Genomic DNA, 9,575 nt, shown 5'->3' with positions numbered 1-9,575 from the left:
TGATGGGTTTTTTTCTGTCCCATTCCTGTGTCAATGACGTTTACTTCCGGTTTCTTGATCTCCCACCCCATCACAGCCGTAAGGAGCGCGAAATGGGGGCAAGGAGCCTGGATAGAACATATTTTTATTTTAATAACGTGCAATAAAACATTATAAATTAGAAGTAGCCAAAATTAGCCTCCTTGAAATTGGATTGGCAATAATAAGAGTGCATTTTTTTTGCCACATATTATATAAATTATATTATATAAAACGATTATCTTTTATTAATGTCCTCATCCATAATAAGACGCGTTTGCTGAACATACAAGTACAAATTAAACACTCCCTCGGGGATTAATAAAGTATATTTTTTCCATGGACTACTTGTTGACTCTAGAAAAAAACTAATGCATTAGGTTTTGGCACTGTTGTTATCCATGAATGTTCTTGTCCTTCCTGGATCATCATCATGGCTAACACTGGAGTATGGTTAGAAAATACATTTTATTTTATTTGAAGAGTGAGAAGGAAATCTGAAACACATTCAACGTGGATCAGTAGCTAGCTTTCCATCCAATTGGCTACATATTTTCATGCGAATATTCTAAAATCCGAATAAAGAAAATATATTTTCCTTACCAGTAACCAAGTTTCCATACAGTTTTTATGCGAGTAAAGTCATATAATACATATTTTTTAATAATCACACCGCTGTAATGGAAACAGGAAGTTTCGGTGTAATTTTATAAATAATTATTTTGTTCGACATGGTGGGATCTTTTGTGTCGGTTAAATGTATTATGCGGGAAATGGTGATGGAAACGCCTTTATGCGCAAAAATTGATATAATAACCATCGTATCGAAGTAAATTTGGAGTCACGCGATGATATGGTGTGTCGTCCTCCCACTACAACTCGGGAAACCATATAGTTTATTAGGCTAGCCTACAGATTAAATAAATTCTGAACTTCACATGGTGGTGAAAGTGCATGGTGATGAGCTTGATGCAGCTTTCCAATATAGAGCGTTTTATACTGGTGACATGATGATCGATGCTTGACTGCCGTTTGACAAATAAAAATATTCACGCTCTTATCCATAATAATCTCATTATGTAGACTGGACAAGGCGCACAGCCTGCACGCATTGTATCTGCAAGCTGTTGGTTAGAGCGCTGGAGACAAAACCAGAGTAGGCACATTTGCTATTTAATGCAACATTTTTTTTGACAAAACTATCCATAGAGTTGAAAATGCGATGGAAACACATTGAACTTTAGATTTTCATTCGGTAGACTACATGAGAATCTAAACGAAAAAGTAGAAAACATTTTGTGTGCACTATGTCATCAGGCACTGCATTTCATCTCCAATAAATACATTTGGTGGAAACATACTAATGGTGGGAAAATGCGCATATTTTCTCTAGAATATTCGCATGAAAATATGTGCCAATCGGATGGAAACCAAGCTACCACCAGGTTTACATCCAACCTTATAATACGCATTAAATTGCCTACGTGTTGGATAAAACATGTCATGGCAGGCCAGATGGGAACAGAACATGTGTAGGTTAACATTCGAAATGTCGACAAAACGCTATACAAGGTGGGATCGTTTTGTGTCGGTAAAATTAATTATTGCAGAAATGTAGGTGGAAACCCTTTGTGCGCAAGTATTGATATAATATCATGTCAAAGTAAACTTGGAGATACGCGATGACATGCTGCGCGTGTTGTGTGTTCCTCCCACTATGAGTCGTCAAAACCATGCAGTTTATTTGGCTACGGATGGAATAAATTATGATGAACTTCACAGGGGGGTGAAAGTGCAAGGTGATGAGCTGATGCTCCTTTCCAATATATATCGAGAATCTTATTCTGGTATCATGATCATCGATGCTTGGCTGCCGCTAATTTTTCCATAATAATCTCATCATGTTGGCTATACCCACACTGTATCTGCAAACTGTTGGCTAGAGCGCACGTGCCAATACCAGAGTGGGCTCATAAAGAATGCAACATTTTTTTTTGTAAGAGAACCATTAGTAGAGTTGAAAACGCGATGGAAACCCATTTAACTTATATTTTTTATGTTTATGTGCCCTATGTCATTATAAAGGATCTCATGTTAAATACTGTTGAAGTAATTTGGAAAAAGGTTAATCTGTCTCACCTAAAACCCATTCTAGTGGGAAGCTGCTATCAACTATCAAGTGCTAACAGTCAATATCTGTACAACATGAACTCAGCAAAAAAATAAACATCCCTTTTTCAGGGCCCTGTCTTTCAAAGATAATTCGTAAAAATCCAAATAACTTCATAGATCTTCAGTGTAAAGGGTTTAAACACTGTTTCCCATGCGGTAGGCAATTAAGGTCACAGTTATGAAAACTTAGGACACTAAAGAGGCCTTTTTACTGACTCTGAAAAACACCAAAAGAAAGACACCCAAGGTCCCTGCTCATCTGCGTGAACGTGTCTCACAAGCTGACCAGACCGGACAGAGCGTGCAAAATAAATTTAGAAATCCATGTTATTCAATTATTGCACCCACACTGCTCGCGCGCGCCAGGGAGCGTCTGTGAAGCCAAGGGCTAAAATAGAACTCATTCCTATTTCTGACGCAGATCGCGCTGCAAGTCCTGCCTCTCAACTCAATACTTATATCCCAGGACAAATTAGCTAGCAACAGCAAGCTAGCTAAATAGGACAAATTAACTTTAGCTAGCAGGTGCAAGCTAACTAGCTAAATTGCCATACATGTTTAATGCTTTTCGACCTGTCCCCAAATTAATGTCATTGTTTCGATATTTTAAACTGCGTGTCATGATCGCATTTGGTGTGGGGGGGCAAAATAAATGTATGCACGATAGCGCACGATGGCGCACGCGCGCAGCCAGTTTGGGTTCCGTGTTAGGCATGCTGCAAGGAGGCATGAGGACTGCAGATGTGGGCCAGGGCAATAAATTGCAATGACCGTGCAGTGAGATGCCTAAGACAGCGCTACAGGGAGACAGGACGGACAGCTGATCGCCCTCGCAGTGGAAGACCACGTGTAACAACACCTGCACAGGATCGGTACATCCAAACAGCACACCTGCGGGGAAGGTACAGGATGGTAACAACAACTGCCCGAGTTACACCAGGAACGCACAATCCCTCCATTAGTGCTCAGATTGTCCCCAATAGGCTGAGAGAGGCTGGACTGGGGGCTTGTAGGCCTGTTGTAAGGCAGGTCCTCACCAGACATCACCGGCAACAACGTTGCTTATGGGCACAAACCCACCATCGCTGGACCAGACAGGACTGGCAAAAAGTGCTCTTCACTGATGAGTCGCGGTTTTGTCTCACCAGGGGTGATGGTCGGATTTGCATTTATCATCGAAGGAATGAGCGTTACACTGAGGCCTGTACTTTGGAGCGGGATCGATTTGGAGGTGGAGGGTCTGTGGCGGTGTGTCACAGCATCATCAGACTGAGCTTGTTGTCATTGCAGGCAATCTCAACGCTGTGCGTTACAGGGAAGACATCCTCCCTCATGTGGTACCCTTCCTGCAGGCTCATCGTGACATGACCCTCCGGCATGACAATGCCAGCCATACTGCTCGTTCTAAAAGGCAAGAATGTCAGTGTTCCGCCATGGTCAGCGAAGAGCCCGGATCTCAATCCCATTGAGCACATCTGGGACCTGTTGGACCGGAGGGTGAGGGCTAGGGCCATTCCCCCCCCAGAAATGTCCGGGAACTTGCAGGTACCTTGGTGGAAGAGTGGGGTAACATCTCACAGCAAGAACTGGCAAATCTGGTGCAGTCCATGAGGAGGAGATGCACTGTAGTACTTAATGCAGCTGGTGGCCACACCAGATACTGACTTACTTTTGATTTTGACCCCCCTTTGTTCAGGGACACATTATTCCATTTATGTTAGTCACACTTGTTCAGTTTGTCACAATTGTTGAATCTTGTTATGTTCATACAAATATTTACACATGTTAAGTTTGCTGAAAATAAACGCAGTTGACAGTGAGAGGACGTTTCTTTTTTTGCTGAGTTTATGTGAAATGCTTGATAATGTATGTGATATCAACAGAGAGGTATATTTTCTTGGTGATTTAAATATTGACTGGCTTTGATCAAGCTGCCCACTCAAGAAAAAGCTTCAAACTGTAAGCAGTGCCTGCAACCTGGTCAGTCTACCTACCAGGGTAGTTACAAACAGCACAGAAATGAAATCATCAACATGTATTGATCACATCTTTACTAATGCTGCAGAAATTTGCTTGAAAGCAGTATCCAGATTCATCGGATATAGTGATCACAATATATTAGCCATATAACCAAACCAAAGCTGGGCCTTATATAGTGTATAAGAGGTCATACAATATGTTTTCTAGTGATTCCTATGTTGTTGATGTAAAGAATATTTGTTGGTCCGTGGTGTGTAATTAGGAGCAAACGCTGCATTTGACACATTTATGAAATGGCTTATTCCAGTTACTAAGCATGCACCCATTAAGAAAATGACTGTAAAAACGATTAAATCCCTGTGGATAGATGAGGAATTGAAAAATTGTATGGTTGAGAGGGATGAGGCAAAAGCAATGGCAAATAAGTCTGGCTGCACAACCAATTGGCAAACGTATTGCAAATTGAGAAATTGTTTGACTAAACTGAATAAAAATAAGAAACTACACTATGAAACGAAGATAAATGACATAGAGAATGATAGTAAATGTCACACCCTGACCATAGTTTGCTTTGTATGTTTCTATGTTTTGTTTGGTCAGGGTGTGATCTGAGTGGGCATTCTATGTTGTGTGTCTAGTTTGTCTGTTTCTGTGTTTGGCCTGATATGGTTCTCAATCAGAGGCAGGTGTTAGTCATTGTCTCTGATTGGGAACCATATTTAGGTAGCCTGTTTGGTGTTGGGGTTTGTGGGTGATTGTTCCTGTCTCTGTGTTTGTTTGCACCAGATAAGGCTCAGTCACTTTGGTTTTTCTATTTTCCTTGTTTTGGAAGAGAAGAGAACGTGAGCCGGGTGCGCCATTCTCCTTGCGGAGATGGTGCAAAATACATCAACACGGTCGGTCCATGGGATTGGGCTGGCCAACACGATTCGGTTTGCTTGGAAGGAAAAGGAGTTGGAGCCTTTAGGATGGGAAACTTTTGGAAGGACAATTTTGATGGGGATTCTAAAGCTGACGGTGAAGGACGTGTTTTGCTTCCAAGGCAACTCGTTGGAGGGAGCATACGACGTGGCACTACATACAGAGGAGAAACACGATGATATCCTGAGAAGAGCAAGAGCAGTGGGAGGTGAGAGGCCGATGTGCCACTATGAAATAACAAGTCTGGCGAGGAACAACTTTAGGGTTGTAACTGTCAACATTTACAACCCATACGTTAAGGACGAAGAGGTGAGGGCCTTTCTGGGGAGATACATGGATAATGGTCTCCTCAGCAAGGCACCTCAAAGACTCCCTTGGGTTTTGGAATGGGAGGAGAGGTTTCCAGGCCCTCCTCAGGGAGGACCCAAAGGGACATGGTGGCTACCTCCATCCTCCTGCTATGTTCTCCCTGGGGGCTGACAGGGGGACGTTGTTTTATGCACGTCAGCCCCCATTTTGCAGGCGCTGTATGGGTGCAGGGCACCCCGGAGCCAAACACTATTCCTGCATCCTGGGTTGGTGAGATGGAGGAAGAGGGGGGGATGTAGGGAGTACGGATGGTGTTATCACCGGTAGATATGGAGCAGGGGAGCATCGGGTGAGTCTCCTGTTTTTGTTTTTTTCTGTCTGTGTTTAGTATTTGAGTGTATTACATGTTTTTATTTTATTCTTTCATGGGGTCTAATTTTACTTTTGTTAGTTTAAATGTAAGGGGTTTAAGGGATTATGTTAAGAGGAGGGCGGTTTTTAGTTATTTGGAGGGTGTGGGGTTTGATTTTTGTTTTTTACAGGAGGTTCACCTGAGGGATGGAGGGGATGTTAGTAGGTTTAAGAAGGAGTGGGGCAAAGGGGAGTCGTTTTTTGGTATTGGGGGTGTGCACTCATCGAGGGTAGGGATTTTGTGTGGGCACAGGGAGGTAAAAGTGGAGGGTTCTTTTGTGGTGATGCAGGGGAGGGTTATAGGGGTGGATGTCACGATAAGGGATTGTAAATTTAGATTAGTGGTGGTGTGGTCTGGCGCCCCTGTGTGTCACAAATAGGAAATTAGTGATAGGGGGGGATTTTAATACAGATTTAGGAATAGGGGGGGATAGCAGTGCAGGCGCCATCACCGGGCTAATGGCTTGCCATGGCCTGGTTGATGGTGGCCTGCACACTACTCCGAAAATGGCTGGTCCTACATGATGCAACTCCAGGGGGGTTGTGCGGAGGCTCGACTATATTTTTGTACCCAGGTCTTTGGGTAAGTTGTCTGGGCGGCTGTTGCCTGTTTTCTTTTCGGATCACGACGGGGTGCTCCTGCAGGTGGGGTCGCCAGTCTGCCTCTTTGGTAGGGGGTACTGGAAGTTAGATTGGGATGTGCTGGAGGAGCAGGCTTTTGTTGACGGGTTTTTTGGTTTCTTTTGGAGGCTTGAAGGCCTCCGGTCCATGTGCGAGGGGGTGTTAGAGTGGTGGGAATTAGTTAAGGTGAGGATTAGGGCTTTTATAATAGGGTATTGCAAGAGGAAAAAAAGGGAGGAGAGGAGGGAGGTGGATCGTATCCAAAGGTTAATTGAACTCGAGTATGAGGCAGGCAACCTCGGCGGGTCGTTTGACTGGGAGAGATCCGCAACCCTAAAGGCGTAGCTCAGGGAGTTGCAGGAGCGGAAGGCTCGAGCTTTCCTGGAGCGTGCGCATAGTGGCTTTCTAGAACACAATGAGACTTGTTCTGCTATGTTCTTTAAGTTGGTTAGGGCCAGACAGAGTAGGAAGGTAATGCATGGTGTTAGGGAAGAAAATGGTAGTATAGTTAGAGAACCAGCGGATATGGTCAGGGTGACAACTGATCATTTCCAAGGTTTATTTAAGGAAAGGGAAATAGATGTAGAGCAGGGAAATGTGTTTTTAGAACACTTGTCCAGGCGGTTGCCGGAGGACATTAGAGAAGTGACGGAGGCCCAGATTTCACTAGAAGAGGTTGAGAGCGCTCTTAGGAGGATGGGGAAAAGGGAAGGTGCCTGGGATGGATGGGCTGCCGGCTGAGTTTTATCTCAAGTTTTGGGGTATACTTGGACCAGTGGTCCTCGAAGTCTTGAAGGCCATCCTTGAGACGGGGGTCCCGGGGGGATCAATGGCTGTTGGTGTGCTGTCACTTTTATATAAGAAGGGGGAAGTAACAGACCGTGGCAACTGGCGGCCGTTGACCATGCTGTGTGTAGATTACAAGCTACTTGCAAAGGTTTTAGCAGACCGGTTGCGCACAGCCCTTCCCTACGTCGTCCATGAGGACCAGACGTGTGGGGTATAGGGCCGCTCTATTAGATGGAACCTACAGTTAATCAGGGAGTCCATCGCTTGGGTTTAAGATAGAGGATTGCCTTTAATGGTAGCAGCGCGAGATCAGGCGAAAGCCTTTGATCGCGTGAATAGATCCTTTTTATTCAGAGTGTTAGGTCAATTAGGATTTGGGGAGAAGTTCATAGGATGGATTCGTACATTATATGTCGGAGCGGGATGCCGAGTTAGTGTAAATAGTCACTTGGGTGACGTTTTTGACCTCTCGTCTGGGGTCAGGCAGGGGTGCCCACTCTCGGCTCTCCTCTTCGTTCTGTACATGGAGCCTCTGGGGGCTGCCATTAGGGCAGACACAGGGGTGGAAGGCTTGTTGATCCCTGGAAGTGGTGGGCTGCGTGTTAAGATGACGCAGTACGCCGACGACACTTCCTTGCTGCTGTGCAAGGACTCGTGCCTGACAAGGTCCCTTGCCATCTTTGGGGATTTCACCCGAGCGTCGGGAGCAGTTCTGAACCGTCAAGTTTTTCGGAAGATGGTGCGGTAGAACGGATGTGCCCGGGGGGTTATCTCTCTGTGAGGGGGCCCTGAGGATTCTCGGGGTCCATTTTGAGACCTCCGGCTTAGCGACGCTAAACTGGAACATGCGTATCGCAGTGGTACAGAGGAAGCTAGCAATGTGGAAGGCTAGGTATTTGTCTTTTATGGGCTTTAAGTCCTGGTCCTAAAGGTGGATGTGTTGCCGTCTCTTTTGTATTTGGCGTACATCTACCCATTGCCGGCTTGTCTGAGGAGGCCTCTAGTGAGGCTTGTGTTTCAGTTCATGTGGAGTGGCAGGTGCGAGTGGGTCGCCTGGGCACGCATGCTCTGTCCCATCGGGGAGGGAGGTAGGGGGGTACCACATTTCCCCCTGAAGCCCGACGCAATTTTTGTTTCTTTCTTGTTAACGGAGCTTGCTCATCCAGTGATACACCCATCCGGTTACCTCCTGCGGGTGTTCTTCTCGTAGAGAAGCTTAATGGTGTGGTCTAACACGGGTCCTCGGGCGGAACAGCTGCCGTGGCACTTTGGTAATGCGGCCAAGTGGCTGCGTGCGCACCCTGAGATTGAAGTTGCCCGAGTAGGTTTAATGGTACAATGAGGTCAGAAAGGCAGGGAGTCCGGCGCCTGTAGTGGGCATCTCGGAAGTGGTCTGGGAGGGAGTGCAGGCGCGGGGTCTGGACAACAGGCTCAAGGACCTGAATTGGTTGAGCCTCCATAAGTGCTTGCCGGTACGTTCCATCATGTACCGGTATAGTTTGGTGCAATCCCCCACCTGTCCAAGATCCTCTTGTGGCAGGGAGGAGACTGTGCGCCATGTATTTTGGGACTGTGCCTTTGCCGGAGTAGTATGGGCTAGGGCACGGGTGTTAGGTTTGGTAAGGGGGGATTTTGTATTGACGTGGGCCAGGTTAGAGAGAGGTGTAGCGAGAGGGACGGATAGGGACAGGTTTCTGCTCTGGCATCTCATGAGTCTCTTTAAACGGGGGCTGTGGGAAGCCAGGCAGAACATGGTGAAGACAGGGAGAGATTGGGGGGTGGAAGGGATAGTGAGGAGGGTGGAAGGAGATTTGAAGGGGAGGATGAAGAGGGAGGAGAGGAAGTGGGGGCAGCATGCTGCCCGGGAGAGGTGGAAGGGGGGTTTAGGGCTGGGTGTCATTTAGATTTGTAAGGGGATAGATTAGGGACGGGGAGATAGGGAAAGGTAGTTTGTAGGATGACGGGGAGGGAAGATGCTCCCCTGAGGTTTTGTTTGGGGTTTTTGTTTAGGTAAGTTAAAATACCATTATTGAAGTATGAATGAGAATTATGAGTTGTAAAGAATGAATGGTATTGAATGTAATAAATTATTTTTTCTAAAATAGGGTTGTTTTTCACATTTCTTGTTTTGTATATTGTTCATTTATCATCATTAAAGATGTACAAAAATAACCACGCTGCATTTTGGTCTGCCTCTCCTTCAACAGAAGAATCCCGTTACAGTAAAAAGCTTTGGAGCACCTTTAATGAAATTCTAGGAAAAAAGGCAAACGCCGCTCCACTGTTCATTGTTCCATTTGTTTTGTCTTGTTTCCCCGCACACCTGGTTTACATTCCCTAATCACACTACATAT

The 9,575-nt window shown here is 45.5% G+C and overlaps 1 protein-coding gene across 5 annotated transcripts in view; it reads right to left on the bottom strand.

The window, feature by feature from the left end:
• LOC139378881 (H(+)/Cl(-) exchange transporter 3) overlaps nucleotides 1-64 on the bottom strand; it is a 65,795-nt gene extending 65,731 nt beyond the window's left edge. For 4 of the 5 annotated variants that reach the window (XM_071121458.1, XM_071121455.1, XM_071121454.1 and 1 more), the window contains exon 1: nucleotides 1-64. This exon is cut by the window's left edge and continues 98 nt beyond it. The gene's annotated coding sequence lies outside the window, so the exon portion shown is untranslated. The other variant, XM_071121464.1, reaches the window with a different exon arrangement.
• Between the last annotated feature and the right edge of the window lie 9,511 nt (nucleotides 65-9,575).

Source organism: Oncorhynchus clarkii, chromosome 21 (assembly GCF_045791955.1).
Source record: "Oncorhynchus clarkii lewisi isolate Uvic-CL-2024 chromosome 21, UVic_Ocla_1.0, whole genome shotgun sequence".
Lineage (NCBI taxonomy): Eukaryota > Metazoa > Chordata > Actinopteri > Salmoniformes > Salmonidae > Oncorhynchus > Oncorhynchus clarkii.
The sequence above is the reverse complement of the archived record's forward strand: the minus strand, read 5'-3'. Positions and strand labels throughout refer to the sequence as shown.